Raw genomic sequence first — 16,925 nt, 5'->3', positions numbered from 1 at the left:
TCCTCTTAACAAATAAATTGCTACGGTGGCAGGTTTAATCCCCATATGGGTCAGCCATATATTCCTGCATTGCAAGGGGGTTGGACTAGATGACCCTCAAGGTCCCTTCCAGCTCTACAATTCTATGATTCTTATGTTCTCAAGCTCCCCTGGTGCCAGCCAGACGTGGCCACTCAGTTTCCTCAAGTACTTGAGGAATTGCAGCCTGTCATAAGAGGATGACAGCTGATGGACAGCAACAAGCCTCTCCTATCTGCTGGGATTGCCAGGCGGCATATGCTGTCCCTGCTCAAAGATGCCTGTTGCTTACAGCTACAGCCATCTAATTCTAGTTTGTGTAAGGGAGTTTCTACCCAAAGTATCTGCCAGGGAAATATAGGATCTGGAAAGGTTAACCTCACTCAAAGCTGCCAAGGCTGCATCACTTAGGAAGATAATACTCTTTAGTATTTCGTATCCATCTCTTAATAAACAACACAGCAAGATGTCCTTTCAGCCAACTTCAGATGATAGAGGGGAGCTAGGTTTCCACCATTTATTTAGACACCTTTGACTTTCACAAATTTAAGCAGGTGTGTTAAGTCTAAGGCCTCAATTCTCTGGTCATTCCACACTGAATTCAGCAGAATTTTATTCTGAGTCAAAGCTTGCGTCGTATTGGGCTGCCCACAATTAATCTTTCTTTCTGTAGCTTTGCATAACTAAAAAAGCTGACAAGCTTTTTCAACAGCAGAGGTTTGGTGGGTCAAAAGTGTTAGAGCCTCCCTCCCTTCTGCATCTTATTATAGGAGTCCTGAAAATGAATTGTGCACCACACATTCAGCAGTGCTTGGGAGAACAAACAGGGAAGGACCACAGAGATATATAAGAGAGAGAGAGAGCTTTGTAGAACTGCACACTTCTGGTTCTGATCAGAAACTTCCAAATGCAAGTCAAGATTGGTGAGGAAACATGGGGGGCAGGGATGTCAATAAATCAGGGCAGGTTCACAGTCGCTTTCTGCATGGCACTACGATGATATACAGGGATGGTCACTTCAAGAGCCGGCTTCGCTCTGGTTGCTTGAAGAGAATAAGGACGACTTTTCGTTTCAAAAAAATGCTTTTATAAGTTTCCATCCCTGCTGCCCAAAGGTTTTAATACGATTTTTCAGGCTAGAAGGAGAAGAGAGAGAGTCTAGTTAGGGGATAATTTTATTTTTTTAGGACAGTAAAGGAGGTGTGCGAGAAGGAAACTGTGTGAATACGCTGCATAAACACTGTATTCTTAAAGCACATTGGGAGCACACTCTTTGCCTCAAAGAATTCTGGGAATTGTCGTTTACCCTTCGCAGAACTACAATCCCCAGCAGCGCCCAGAATTCTTTAAGCGGGAGCAACGGCCTCCCAATGTGCTTCCGAGAGGCGCTCGGGAGCCGTTGGCGGCGTTGGAAAGCCCTTAGCCCCACCTCCCTCTGGCCCCGCCCTTCCTCGCTCAGCCCTGCCTCCTCCGTCTCCGCGCGCATGCGTGGTCGGGCCGGGCCGGCTGTGGGTGGGGGGGACTGGGACTCGGTCTCGGTCCTCTCCGCCTCTTCGTCCCCGTCCCCCCCGCGGCGGCGGCGGCGCTTCTTCCCTCGTCCCCGGAGGAAGGTGAGCCGGAGGGACGGGGCGCAGGCCGGGCGAGAGGCGGGGGCCGAGGGCGCCAGCCTGCCGAGCAGGCGCGGAGGGACGGAGACGCTGTCCGAGGCGGAGACGGCGATTCATGAGGCAGCCCGTTCCAGGGGCGCTTCCTCGGACGGGGGAGGGGGGCTCCCTTGGCCAGGACAGCTGGGATCAGCATCGCCCCCCCCCCACGAGAGACTATGGGAAGACACTCAAGATGTTGGCTTTGGGCCTCTTTGGCTCTCTCTCCCCCCCCCCCAGCCAGAGGGGTCGGGTCTCTTCTGCTGCGCCCCCCCCCCCCCGGCTGCTGTAACGGCCCCCACCAACGGCTGGATTCTTCCCCATCCTTCAGCTCTGCTTTGGTGCCTCCCTTGCAGCTGCAGATTTTGGGGTTCATGGGAACTACAGAGAAAGGAAGCAGTAACTTTGTTGTGTGTGTTTTAAAAAATAATTTTTATTGAATGATTTTATGTTACAAAAAACAGTACAGCCATGCTGCCACTAAATATATTTAAGAAATGAAAATTACATACATCAATATTTAGTTTGTTGTTTGCAGTCTTATTTCCTCCCAAATATTCCATACAAAAACACACATATGTGCAGACACCCGCACAAAATGATAATAATGAAAGTCAATATTTTTTCCCCTTTTATCTTCCAAAATCTTTTCTTCAACTATGACTTCCTGTCAAGTCCCTTTGCATATATTTTATCTTACAATCAAATGTACACAAAACAATAAACCTTTCTATTATAAATTTGCCAATACATTCTGAAAACATAATAAATCCTTAATTGTTGTCCACCTCCTTTTAGTTCTTTTATCACTCGAATGCTAGCGCGGAGTCAAAACTATTATTGTATTTTTGAACATATCTTCTATATGTTCTATATCCTCCCCCAACTTCTTCTAACCATCCCATTTTCCTGCAAATTTTTGCTTTGAGTTTCCTCTGAGTTTACTAGTCAATTGGAAGCAGTAACTTTGCATGAGAGGAAGTCTGTTCTGGATACAACTCTAAGGTTCTTCTGATGTATGTCTTTTTAAGAACACAGGATGCGGGTGGCGCTGTGGGTTAAACCACAGAGCCTAGGACTTGCTGATCAGAAGGTCGGCGGGGTGAGCTCCCGTTGCTCGGTCCCTGCTCCTGCCAACCTAGCAGTTTGAAAGCATGTCAAAGTGCAAGAATATAAATAGGTACCACTCTGGCGGGAAGGTAAACGGTGTTTCCGTGTGCTGCTCTGGTTCGCCAGAAGTGGCTTAGTCATACTGGCCACATGACCCAGAAGCTGTACGCCGGCTCCCAAGGCCAATAAAGCGAGATGAGCGCCGCAACTCCAGAGTCGGTCACGACTGGACCTAATGGTCAGGGTCCCTTTACCTTTACCTTTTATGACCTTCTGAAACTGGCAAAAGTGATTCCCTGTTGAGAATCAGGAGCTTTGATCCTGCCTGGCATATCAATCCTTCCTTCCCAATAAGATTTCCAAAGATGAAAATTTCCTTCCTAACTGTCCAGGAAAAGTAAGCAAGAGTTCAGCACGAAAACAGAAGCACAGTCACAATGGCGGTGCCTCTCAGCTACACTATCCCCCAAAGAAGGACCTCATCATGACAATTTCTGTCTCGTTCCTGAACCCAGAAGCAAGGTCCTGTTCTCTTCATGCGGCAGCCACAAGAGAGAGAAAAGGCACATCTTGTGCACACCCACTTCCAGCTCGTTTAGAACACGGCAAGATACCTGGGTGCACAACACCATTCTAGGAGGGTTGTCATTTCAAGTGTCACTTTTGAAGCATTGCTGGGCATCTCTCTGGTACGCAGTGAAGTGAAATCCCAAGAGCCACTTTCAGTCTGAATTAAAGCCTTTAGCAGGAGATGCACAGAACTGCCTCCCTGCAGGATTAAGTCAGCTGCGAGCTGAGCTTTTTCTCCTTCATATTTGTTCCACTGTCTGATCAGCTATAGTTTCCAACTCCTGTCTCCCTGCCTCTTCCCTTTTTTATTCTTCCCCTTTATTTTGGGAAGCTGCCCTTCTTCTTTCATCTGCTTCACAAATGAACCCAAAAGTGGATTCCCTAAAATAGAGAGGTAAGCCATTGCAGGATAGCATCTAACAACCAGGACCAATCTAACTCACGTCGTTATGTTTTCGTGCTGAACTTGGTTACTTTTCCTGGATACTTAGGAAGGAAATCTTCATCTTTGGAAATCATCTTTGGGAGAGCATTCCTGGGATACCGTATTTTTCGCCCTATAGGACGCACTTTTTCCCCTCCAAAAATGAAGGGGAAATGTGTGTGCGTCCTATGGGGTGAATGCAGGCTTTCGCTGAAGCCTAGAGAGCGAGAGGGGTCGGTGCGCACCCACTGCTTGCGGAGACTTGCCTGCATGCTGAAGCCTGCGCGCGCTCAGCTCAGCGCGTCCAGGCTTCGCGCACCTCTCAGCAAGCAGCGGGAGCGCTCCCACAGCTTGCAGAGAGCTGCCTGTTTGGGGGCTGGGGTCAGGGGAATTCCCCCCCCCTTTATTTCCCCCCAAAAAAACTAGGTGCGCCTTATGGGACGGTGCGTCCTATAGGGCGAAAAATACGGTAACTCCAGTGAAATATCTCACAATAAGTGGAGGTGCAACACGAGAAGATGCAGCAATGAATCATAGAACTGTAGAATTGGAAGGGACCGCAGGGGTCATCTAGTCCAACCCCCTGCAAAGCAGGAAGGGAGCATGTAAAATCATTTTTTGAAAATAAGAATCTTCACAATTCCATTCAAGCAACCAGAGCGGAAGCAGGCTCTTGCAGTGAACACCACTCTGTATATCACCACAGTGCAATGTAGAGCAAGGCAGAAAGAGCAGGGGTCAGCAAACCTTTTCAGCAGGGGGCCGGTCCACTGTCCCTCAGACCTTGTGGGGGGGCAGACTATATATTTTGAAGAGAGAGAAAAAAATGAACGAATTCCTATGCCCCACAAATAACCCAGAGATGCATTTTAAATAAAAGCACACATTCTACTCATGTAAAAACACGCTGATTCCCTGACCGTCCATGGGCCGGATTTAGAAGGCGATTGGGCTGGATCCGGCCCCCGGGCCTTAGTTTGCCTACCAATAAGAGATTGTAAACCTCCCCTGATTTATTGACATTTCTCCCATGTTTCCTCACCATTCTTAACTTGCATTTGGAAGTTTCTGATCAGAACCGGAAGTGTGCACTTATATAGAGCTCTCTCTCTCTCTCTCTCTCTCTCTCATATATCTCTAAGGTGGAAGGAGGAGTTTTGTCATTCCCAATAACAAAGGCAGCCAACCAAATGCCTGAGGGAAACCCACAAGAGGATTTGAACGCAGGAGCCCTAAGGTATTTTCCAGAAGTCTATAACTGCTATAACAGAAGAGAACCACCACAGAAATGGCAATCAGCATATCTTTTTATTTACAGCCCTAAGTTTCACACAGCTTCCTCTTGATAGTCACAAGACTTAAAACGTCCTATTAATGCTTTTTAATTTTATGGGAATGCAGATATATGGAAACGTGGATAGGACAAGTTTATTCTGTAGGATTTGTAAGTCTTCCTATAAACAGAGTTGAACCTGTAAAAAAAAAGAAAAGAATTTATTACTGGTTTCTTCAACTTCATTTTATAAATGGTCATACTGATTGAACTTAAATTTAATTATTTTTATAGAACAGGGTGGGGAGGGGATGTAGAGATGATTAATGGAAGTCAGTCACATATGGAAAGTGGAAATGGGAAAGATGTTCATTAGCAGCCTTCACTTCTAGACAAAAATTATGTAACTTTATATAACTGGGTTAACAGAAGAACAGCTAATCAAGTAACTGTCCTGAGATCTACAGGTTAAGGGTGGCATAAAAAATTAATTAACAACAACAATAAAAGGAAGAAAATTATTTTGAATAGGGCATTCTCTTAACCTGTTGTGAAAAGGGAAATACAGTCAATTTATTTGGTAACGTGATGGGGAAAGTGTGTGTGTGTGTGTGTGTGTGTGTGTGTGTATGTATGTACAGTGGTACCTCGGGTTACATACGCTTCAGGTTACAGATGCTTCAGGTTACAGACTCCGCTAACCCAGAAATAGTGCTTCAGGTTAAGAACTTTGCTTCAGGATGAGAACAGAAATCGCATGGCAGCGGGAGGCCCCATTAGCTAAAGTGGTGCTTCAGGTTAAGAACAGTTTCAGGTTAAGAACGGACCTCTGGAACAAAGTAAGTACCATATTTTTCGCCCCATAGGACGCACCGGCCCATAGGACGCATCAAGTTTTTTGGGGGGGAAATAAAGGGGGGGAAATTTATTTTCCCCCAGGCGCTTGTGGGGCTGACAGCGAGGAGAAGCGCTCTTCTCCCCGCAGCCCGCCTTCAGACCAGGTCCGGGGACAGCGGGAAGACGCGCTGCACCTCCCAGCTGTCCCCGGAGCTTGCGGGGCAGGCAGCGGGGAGAAGCGCTCTTCTCCCCGCCACCCGCCTTGAGATCAGGTGCGGGGACAGCGGGGAGATGCGCTGCGCCTCCCAGCTGTCCCCGGAGCTTGCGAGGCTGGCGGCGGGGTCTCCCCGCCGTCAGCCTCCAAACCAATTCGGGAGACAGCGGGATGGCGGCGTTCCGCCTCCCTCTGTCCCCCGACCTTGTGGGGCTGGCGCTGGGGTTCTCCTGAAGCCTGGAGAGAAAGAGGGGTCGGTGCGCACCAACCCCTCTCGCTCTCCAGGCTTCAGCGAAAGCCTGCATTCGCCCCATAGGACACACACAAATTTCCCCTTTATTTTTGGAGGGGAAAAAGTGCGTCCTATAGGGCGAAAAATACGGTACTTAACCCAAGGTACCACTGTATATATATATGCTTCATTATATGTAATTTTTGTGTGTGTTTTTATCCTTGTAAATGGTCCAAGAAGCTGTTTATATAAATATTTCAAATAATAAAAAGGAAAGGTCAGTAGTACAGCAACTGCTTGCATTCGCAAGCTCACAGGTTCAGCCCCTGACATTAAAATCTTGCCTAAAACCACGGAAAGGGGCTGCCGACCTGTGCAGACAATACTGAGCTACATGGACCAACGGTCTGACTCAGTAGAAGGCAGCTTCTCATGTTCCTACTGCGATAGCAGCTGTTCCCTTTTCTTGCAATGTCTCCCCATGTGCTTCTTATCAACCTGGGTTCCAGAAAGAACGTGCCCTGCAGTCTGTTTAGTTTACATCTCAAAGTCCTGGGGCCAAAGTTCTGCATTGTCACTTTGTGGGAAACCATTCATTTATCTGAGCTGCAGTCCAGTTAGGCTCACTGAAGTTAGAAGACCTTTTCAGGGAATGAATAATAGTTTGAACTGATGCAGTGTTCCTCCTAAATATCTATCACACCCTTCGGACTTCCTGCTCATGGGGAGAGCCAGGATTTATGTTAGGGGGCAGGATCCGCAATCCTGTACCCATTTTATTTGGGAGTAACCCCCATTGAAGTTAACAGGGCTTACTTCTGAGTAGACATGTATGGGGTTATGCAGTAAATTAGCCACTTTCATAAATCATTGGGATTTAGCTAGCTGTGACTAACTGATTTCAACAGAGCCAAAATGCACACACCAATATATGTGCATTCACAGAATCTTAGAATTGCAGAGTTGGAAGGGACCTCAAGCAGGGGCGCCGACTTACAAAAAATATTGGGGGGGCCCATACCGACTTATCAAAAATATTGGGGGGGCCCAAGACCTCCAAACCGCTGCTGCTGGGGGAACGAAAGGGGCGAGCCCTGGGCTGCCCCGACCTTAAGTGAACCTGTGAGGGCCTGCCCTTTGCGGCAGCCAATTGGCTGCCGCCGTGGGCGGTGAATATTAATGAGCTAGGGGGAATCCCCACGCCGGCCCCGCAAGATTGTTGATGGGTTGAGAGCCCACAACCCCACCCCCTCTCTAGATAAGCATAATATAATAATTTTCTTAAATTATTGGGGGGGCAGAGCCAGAGAATGCTGCAGTTGGGCCAATGTGCTCCGTTTTGTCCAAAAGAAAGAAACTGTTTTAGGGACTTTCTTATATACCCTGAACGTATCCTTGGAAATAGACATTACCTTCCTATTGTCCTGAGTGTTCTTCCTCCCACCATCTTCCTCCAGATCAGGATGGCAGGAGGTCTGCAGAGCCTACAGGGACAAAAAGAGCCATATGGGATATTTTTATTTTTCTGAACCTCAAAATAGGCCTCAGACAGTTACAGAGAGACCTTTCCCGAGTAACCTTAGGGACGTATATTAGACCTCAGACCTTTTGCATATTCACACATTTTTTTAGATTTATATAATCCATATTTATGAATGGCTAGTTTACAACCATAAGGCTAAAATAGCGCAGAGGGGAGAAGTAAATAAGGCTGGGGTAGAATGAATGACCACTGGCTGAAAACTGATTTACTAAGGGTGAAATCCTAACTGCACTTACCTAGGAGTAAGAGCCACTGCTCACAGTCCTCTTCAAGGTCTTCTACAATTAGGTCTTCTGAATGGAAAAGAAGAGAAGGCTGGCAGTTAGAGAGACTTTCTTATATACGCTGAAAATATTCTTGGAAATAGACATTCCCTTCATGTTGTCTTGGGCCTTTCTTGAGCTCCTCCATTGAAGGAGCTCTTCTGCCATCCTTCTCCACATGAGGAAGGGAGGAGGTATGCAGAGCCTACAGGAAAAACAAAGAGCCACATGTGATATGTTTATTTTTCTGAACCTCAATATAGGCCTCAAACAGTTCAAAGACCTTAGGGAGATCCCAGGCCTTCTAGAGCTTTGGCGACCTATGAGCCAGCAGAGGGAGGTGTCACAATGAACCTTGTGATCCAACAACCCTGGGCCCTGAGAAAACTAGCAGCCACAAGCACTGCTCCTATTAAGTGACACTACTAAGTTTTCTCATATGACTTTTCTTCCATTTTCCACTTTTGATAAATATGCAAAATGTGCCTATTTGGATTCCTGCTGTAGTTGTTCCTGTATCTACTGAGAACTAGCTGTCTCCTATACTTATACCCTCCAACATTTCTCCCATGAAAATAGAAATGTCCTATTCCATTATTATTATTATTGTTATGATGATGATGATGATGATGATGATGATGATGATTCTGACTGGGTTGCCCCAGCCACTCTGGAAAGTTTCAAAAATATATGAAAACATAATAAAGCATTAAACATTGAAAAAACCCCTTCCCTATACAGGGCTGTCTTCAGATGTCTTCTAAAGGTTGTATAGTTACTCATCTCCTGGGCTTGGGGGTCACATAGCTTCATATGCTCCAACATTTCTCCAGTGAAAATAGGAATGTCCTAAGGTCTAAATCACAGTCTAGGGCTTGCTGATCAGAAGGTCGGCGGTTTGAATCCCCATGACGGAGTGAGCTCCCATTGCTTGGTCCAAGCTCCTGCCCACCTAGCAGTTCGAAAGCACACCAGTGCAAGTAGATAAATAGCTACTGCTCCGGCGGGAAGGTAAACAGCGTTTCCGTGCGCTGCTCTGGTTCACCAGAAGTGGCTTAGTCATGCTGGCCACATAACCTGGAAGCTGTATGCCGGCTCCCTCGGCCAGTAAAGCGAGATGAGCGCCGCAACCCCAGAGTCGTCCGCGACTGGACCTAATGGTCTGGGGTCCCTTTACCTTTAGGAAAATAAATTAGAGCAGAGTACAACTTCAAGAAAAGAGGGTCATTCTGGGGTCAAATCAGAAACCGGGATGGCTTCTGTAAATCTGGGACTGTCCCTTGAAAATAGGGACACTTGGCAGGTCTGCTGAGTTGCCCAGACGGGAGACCACGAAGGAAGCCATGATATGGTGCTTAGAATTATACTAATGGTCAGGGGTCCCTTTACCTTTATTCCATTATTATTATTATTATTATTATTATTATCATCATCATCATCATCATCATGATTCTGACTGGGTTGCCCCAGGCACTCTGGGAAGTTTCCAATTTATACAAAAACATCATTAAACATTACCAGAACCCGACCCCTCTCCTTCGGATTTCTTCTAAAGGTTGTATAGTTACTTATCTCCTTGGCTCGGGGGTCTCAGAACTCCATATGCTCTAACATTTATCCAATGAAAACTGGAACGTATCATTCCGGGGTCAGACCAGAAACCGGGAAGGCTTCTGTTACTCTGGGACAGTCGCTGGAAAATAGGGACACTTGGCGGGTCTGCTGAGGTGCCCAGACGGGAGACCACGAAGGAACCCATGATATGGTGCTTAGAATTATACAAAAGTACTGTGTAAATAAATAAATAGACACACTAAGTTTGCCACGTGTTGCGGGGGCTCTAAGGACAATGCCATGATTGTGTGATACATCAAGAAAGATTTCAAAAATATGTGTGGAACGTTGAGGGAGAAGAAGAGAGGAGTTACGTCATTTCACACATCATTCAAAATGCCACACACATGATCCGGTAGACACCTCTGGAAGTTGTGAAACAATGGCCATCACCTCTTGCTGGGCTACACAATTCCCACCAGTCTCAGCCAACATGGCCAACGGTCAGGGATGATGGGGGTTGTCCTCCACTAACATCTGGAGGGCACCACATTGGTTACCCCCCCCCCGAAGTATTAGGATGTTTAAACCTTAATGTCTTAGAGCTCAGTCAAGGTTCCCCACCTACCCCAGTGTGTTTCACAACTCTTTCCCACTAGCTATTTACATCAGCATGGTTTCCTTAGTGTCAGTTATGTTTCTGTTTCTGCATGCACCAGGGGACATTGACAGGCCAGGGATGTCTTTGCTTTATGCAACTGGTGTTCACACCTTGACTAGAGGCTTAAGGACGCCAATCCATTTGAGAAACCATATCAAAACAGTAGGATTTTAGAACAGGATACATAGGCATTCTGGATGTCCGTTGAACAAGGATTAAAAACCCAGCACTGGAAACAGTGAGTGCACATAGCAAATGGGACTGTGAACCTCAGGATTCAGCCTACACAGTCGTCAGCAACAAAATTAACCCTAGCGCATGCCTCATTTTTATACTTCATTCTAAATCTGGGATTTGGTGCAGGTGATTTCGGTATCTCTGCCTTTAGAGTATCATCTCCTCATGGCCCCGCCTTAGTGGCTTTCTGGTATCACAGTTTTAGGCAGGAAATTGGATGGGCTGGGTTTTTTTTTCCTTTTTGTTTTGATGTTTTAAAGGTTTATAATGGTAGTTTTAATATGTTGTTTAAAAATCATACCCTCTAACATTTATCTGATGAAAATAGGGACTTTCCATTCCATAATGATAATTTTCCTATTTATACCCCACACATCTTACTGGGTTGCCCCAGTCACTCTGGACAGCTTCCACCATATATATAAATATAATAAAACAAAAAACTTTTTTTAAAAAAATGCCTATACAGGATTGCCTTTAGACGGCTCAGGGGTCAGATAATTTCATATGCTCCTACGTTTCTCCACTATTCCCTACCCTGGTGTTGGCAAGTAATAATAATAATAATAATAATAATAATAATAAATTTTATTTATACCCCACCCTCCCCAGCCAAGACCAGGCTCAGGGCGGCTAACAATCGATATAAAAACAAATTGATTGAAATACAACTTAAGAACAAGATTAAAATACAACATTAAAACATTAAAATGCAGCCTCATTTCAATGGAAACTCAAATCAAAAACTTTTTTGGGGAGTAAAACATCAGGACTTCACCAAGGCTAACTATCCAGACTGGTCCTACATGGGCCAGAAAAAAAGCCAGGGAAGTCCCCAAATAGGAGTTCCATCACAGGAGGAGAAAGGGGAAAAAAAGAGGGGGAGGGAATCAAATTGATTCCAAGCCAAAGGCCAGGCGGGAGAACTCTGACTTACAGGCCATACGGAAAGAAATCCGATCCTCTAGGGCCCTGGTCTCATGAGACAGAGCGTTCCACCAGGCCAGAGCCAGTGTTGAGAAGGCCCTGGCTCTGGTTGAGGCTAATCTAACTTCCTTAGGGCCCGGGACCTCTAGGGTGTTGCTATTTATGGACCTTGAGGCTCTCCGTGGGGCAGACAGGGAGAGGCAGTCCCGTAGGTACGAGGGTCCTAGGCCGTGAAGGGCTTTAAAGGTCAAAAGCAGCACCTTAAATCTGACCCTGTACTGTAAAACAAGAAAATCCTTAATAAAATATTAAAAAAAAAAAAAAAAATCTGACCCTGTACTCCACCGGGAGCCAGTCCAGCTGGAAAAGCACTGGGTGAATATGCTCCTATGGCAAAGACCCCGTGAGGAGCCTCGCTGCAGCATTCTGCACCCGCTGGAATTTCTGGGACAGCTTCAAGGGCAGCCCTGCATAGAGTGAATTAAAGTAGTCAAGCCTGGAGGTGACCATTGCATGGATCACTGTACTGCTAAATGCCTAATTATTTGCGAAGACTGTGGCAAAAGAGGTCAGGAGGTCATTTGTTTTCCTCTAGCTCAGTGGAAGTGAGAGCTGGACCATAAAGAAGGCTGATCGCCGAAGAATTGATGCTTTTGAATTATGGTGCTGGAGAAGACTCTTGAGAGTCCCATGGACTGCAAGAAGATCAAACGCATCTATTCTTAAGGAAATCAGTCCTGAGTGCTCACTGGAAGGACAGATCGTGAAGCTGAGGCTCCAGTACTTTGGCCACCTCATGAGAAGAGAAGACTCCCTGGAGAAGACCCTGATGCTGGGAAAGATAGAGGGCACAAGGAGAAGGGGGTGACAGAGGATGAGATGGTTGGATAGTGTTTTTGAGGTTACCAGCATGAGTTTGACCAAACTGCGGGAGGTAGTGGAGGACAGAGGTGCCTGGCGTGCTCTGGTCCATGGGGTCACGAAGAGTCGGACACGACTAAACGACTAAACAACAACAACAAAGCTCAGTGTAGTCTGCCTCACACAAGCAAAAGGACAGAGGCAGTTACAGGGGTCTCAGGGAAGGGGGAACAGAAAGAAAAAGTAAAGAAGCTACACTACGCCTTCGGGATATATTTTGAGATTCCCAGCTGAAAGTAGCCCATGAACAAAAGGACAGCTAGCACTATCAGCCTCAAGATGAAGAGAAAAACGTGGAGAGATTTCAGTTTCACAAGTTCACTAGTAACAACCAATAGGTGCAAACTGCAAATACTGCAGTAGGCAAGCTTAGCCATTTCACCATTCAGTTTTGCTTATTAAAAGCTAGTAAAACAGACACACTAAATTAGATCACTCTCTAGGGCTGGGGTGGGGAACCTTTGGCCCACCAGATGTTCCTATTTAGCCAAGCTGTCGGGTTCATGGGGGAAGTATTTCGGCAGCATCTGGGTTGCCAAAGGCTTCCCACCCTGACTCTAGGGCACCAGGAAGTTTTATTGTGTAAATTATCCTATGCATTTTGCCCTAATTTGCATAGGAGTAATTTCCAGAAAACCCACATTACTGGCCCTCAGATCTGTGCAACAGGAAGGATGGCAACAGGTGAGCATTCCTAACCCTGGCAGGAAGACGCAGCTCACAATAAATGAGCTGGAAGAATGGAAGCTGAAGAGCTTGAACTTTCTCCAACTCTTAACAGCGTTTTTGGAAACTTTCATGTGCACTTACTGAGACTGTACCATTATCTAGACTCACTGAGAGCCTTCTTGTTTCTTGCATATGCACAAATATTAAGGTTTAAGTACTACATAAATTTTTAAGGGATGCGGGTGGCACTGTAGGTTAAACCACAGAGCCTAGGACTTGCCGATCAGAAGGTCAGCAGTTCGAATCCCTGCAGCAGGGTGAGCTCCCGTTGCTCGGTCCCTGCTCCTGCCAACCTAGCAGTTCGAAAGCATGTCAAAGTGCAAGTAGATAAATAGCTACCGCTCCGGCGGGAAGGTAAACGGCGTTTCCGTGTGCTGCTCTGGTTCGCCAAAAATGGCTTAGTCATGCTGGCCACATGACCCGGAAGATATCTGCAGACAAATGCTGGCTCCCTCGGCCAATAAAGCGAGGTGAGCACCGCAACCCCAGAGTCGGTCACAACTGGACCTAATGGTCAGGGGTCCCTTTACCTTTACTACACAAATTTAAGTTTTACTTTTTTCCTATCAATGTTTTCTTTTTCATGTCTTTGGGATGAATATTCTACGCTATAGGAACATCATAGGCCTGGGTAGCCTATAGGATGCCCTCCAGATGTTGCTAAACAACAGTCCCCATCAGCCTCAGCCAGCAGAGTCAATGGGGACAGATAAAAATGGAATCCAAGAACACCGGTGTCACATTGGTTAAATTTGTCATACACCAGAATCCTTTGTTTTAAAAAGTTCAACGTATTTAAGTGCTATCAGAATTGTGGAAGGTTAACACTGTGCTCCAAACAGCTACCGTATTTTTCGCTCTATAAGACTCACCAGACCACAAGACGCACCTAGTTTTTGGAGGAGGAAAACAAGGAAAAAAATATTCTGAATCTCAGAAGCCAGAACAGCAAGAGGGATTGCTGCACAGTGAAAGCAACAATCCCTCTTGCTGTTCTGGCTTCTGGGATAGCTGTGCAGCCTGCATTCGCTCCATAAGACGCACACACATTTCCCCTTACTTTTTAGGAGGGAAAAAGTGAGTCTTATAGAGCAAAAAATACGGTAATTATTGGTGGGAGTGGTGATGAAAAAATGAGTGGTGCTGAAAACAGAGAATTAAAATGGACTAAGTCTTGCAAATACTTACAAGGCAGTGGATGCTATATGCCAGGCCATTACTGACTACTGTCTCTCTTCAGCCACACACGAGAAGTTCTCTAAAAGAAAGGGGGGAAACATCTTTAGCATTTCCCCATCATTGGTAGGGAGGAAATATGAAACATTCTATGGAGGCATCTGTGGTGTTGTTGCCAAGGAAGGTACCAAAGATGTGAAAGGATGCAAGATTATCACCTTGTTTACTCATACTCTTAAAACTTGTACACATTATGGTTTAAGCAAATGACACACACCTTTTTCGTTCACTGTGGAGTTATACGTATCTATGGCCTTCCCAGCAAATTAGCTCATTGTTACTGTTTCTTGTGTTTTGTTGTATACACTGCAAATCATTATTTAACACACAGGTATTACGTGTGTGAAAATGACTCGTGTTTTTTATCACTGATACAGAAACACAGGACCAGAGACCTTGAAATGCAATATATTTGTAAGCACATAGTCAATATTATCAGACCCTGTTTTGAAGCAAAAAAGCAGAGTTCTCTGGTTGCCTTCTTGTGCCCATGCAAAGTGTTTTACATGAGCATCTAAAAAGCATAATGCATGTAACAATGTGTACTTGCAATCAGAGAACTGTAGAGTTGGAAGGCACTGTGTCAGGAAGATTTTGCCCTGTCACATGGCAGGGAAGAATCTTAAAACAATGATAGCCTCTCCCAAGCCCACATTCCCAGCATGTTCACACTCCTGTTTCAGTGAAGTCTCAGCTACTGTATTTGTATAGGTTGGATTACAATTTTAAAAAAAATTGAGATTACTGGGTAAAACACAGTATGAGAAAGTTAAGAATGACATACCAATAGATCAATTTTTTCAGGGCAATTTTTATTTAATTCATTAAGCATGTGAACACACACACTTTGAATAACAGGTGTGTAGGAAAATAAATTAGGGACGTGGGTGGCGCTGTGGGTTAAACCACAGAGCCTAGGACTTGCCGATCAGAAGGTCAGCAGTTCAAATCCCCGCAACGGGGTGAGCTCCCGTTGCTCGGTCCCTGCTCCTGCCAGCCTAGCAGTTCGAAAGCACGTCAAAGTGCAAGTAGATAAATAGGTACCAGGGAAGCTAAACGGCGTTTCCGTGCGCTGCTCTGGTTTGCCAGAAGTGGCTTGGTCATGCTGGCCACATGACCCGGAAGCTGTACGCCGGCTCCCTCAGCCAATAAAGTGAGGTTAGCGCCGCAACCCCAGAGTCTGTCACGACTGGACCTGGTCAGGGGTCCCTTTACCTTTAGGAAAATAAATTAGAGCCGAGTACAACTTCAAGATGCAGAGAAAATATACCAAACAATATTGGGAAGGGAGGATTGATATCCCAAGCAGGATCCAAGCTCCTGATTCTCAATAGGGAATCACTTTTGTCAGTTTCAGAATGTCATACTGTACTGTGTTCTTAAAAAGACATACATCAGAAGAACCTTAGAGTTGTATCCAGAACAGACTTCCTCTCACGCAAACTTACTGCTTCTTTCCCCTATACAGTGGTACCTCGGGTTAAGTACTTAATTCGTTCTGGAGGTCCATTCTTAACCTGAAACTGTTCTTAACCTGAAGCACCACTTTAGCTAATGGGGCCTCCTGCTGCCGCCGCGCCGCTGGAGCACGATTTCTGTTCTCATCCTGAAGCGAAGTTCTTAACCCGAGGTACTATTTCTGGGTTAGCGGAGTCTGTAACCTGAAGCGTCTGTAACCTGAAGTGTATGTAACCCGAGGTAACACTGTAGTTCCCATGAACCCCAAAATCTGCAGCTGCAATCGAGGCACCAAAGCAGCGCTGAAGGATGGGGAAGAATCCAGCCGTTGGTGGGGGCCGTTACAGCAGCCGGGGGGGGGGAGCAGCAGAACAGACCCCTCTGGCGGGGGGGGGGGGCGGGGAGAGAGCCAAAGGGGGCCCAAAGCCAACATCTTGAGTGTCTTCCCATGGTCTCTCGTGGCGGGGGGGGGGGGGGGCGATGCTGATCGCAGGTGTCCTGGCCAAGGGAGCCCTCCCTCCCCCGGCCGAGGAGGCGCCCCTGGAACGGGCTGCCTCATGAATCGATGCCTCTGACGGCATCTCCGTCCCCCTCGGGCTCCCGCGAGAAGCGCCCCCCCCCGGGCCCCTTTTGCCCCGTCCCTCCGGCTCACCTTCCTCCGGGACGCCGAGGAAGCCCCAGAGCCGCCCGGGTCACGGCGGGGTCCGGAGAGCCAGACTCCAGATGGCCCAGCAGGAGCGGGGAAGAGGGAAGCGCCGGGGACGCCACAGCTGTTTTGGGACTACAATTCCCATCATGCCTGACCACTGGTCCTGTTCGCTAGGGATGATGGGAGTTGTAGTCCTATAGCAGCTGGAGGGCACATAACTGTCATAGGGCGACCAAGGGGCGGATAGAGCCAAGCCGGATTCGCTGCTGCTTCTTCGGGAACCAGGAGCCGGCCGGCCCGACCACGCATGCGCGCTGCGACGGAGAACGCGGACGCAGAGGGGAGGAGCTACAATTCCCAGCAGCAGCGCCCGGAATTCTTTAAGCGGGAGCAACGGACTCCTAACGTGCGCTCGGGAGCCGGTGG

General features: G+C 46.8%; 2 long non-coding RNA genes across 4 annotated transcripts; one reads left to right on the top strand and one right to left on the bottom strand.

Annotated features, from left to right (window-relative positions):
* The first annotated feature begins 1,232 nt into the window (after window positions 1–1,232).
* LOC144327326 (uncharacterized) lies at window positions 1,233–5,238 on the top strand. The gene is made up of 2 exons (XR_013392403.1): window positions 1,233–1,628; window positions 4,908–5,238. It is a non-coding gene; the product is annotated as an uncharacterized LOC144327326 (long non-coding RNA).
* Window positions 5,055–16,777, bottom strand: LOC144327325 (uncharacterized). 3 transcript variants are annotated; one of them, XR_013392402.1, is made up of 5 exons: window positions 16,503–16,777; window positions 14,345–14,412; window positions 8,101–8,332; window positions 7,734–7,805; window positions 5,055–5,237 (listed from the first exon to the last, which is right to left on the bottom strand). It is a non-coding gene; the product is annotated as an uncharacterized LOC144327325 (long non-coding RNA). The 3 variants fall into 3 exon arrangements; XR_013392401.1 differs by having other exon boundaries at window positions 8,101–8,157; XR_013392400.1 differs by having other exon boundaries at window positions 7,734–8,332.
* Between the last annotated feature and the right edge of the window lie 148 nt (window positions 16,778–16,925).

Source organism: Podarcis muralis, chromosome 3 (genome assembly GCF_964188315.1).
Source record: "Podarcis muralis chromosome 3, rPodMur119.hap1.1, whole genome shotgun sequence".
Classification (NCBI taxonomy): domain Eukaryota; kingdom Metazoa; phylum Chordata; class Lepidosauria; order Squamata; family Lacertidae; genus Podarcis; species Podarcis muralis.
Note: the sequence above shows the minus strand (reverse complement) of the source record. Positions and strands in the feature narration are given on the sequence as shown.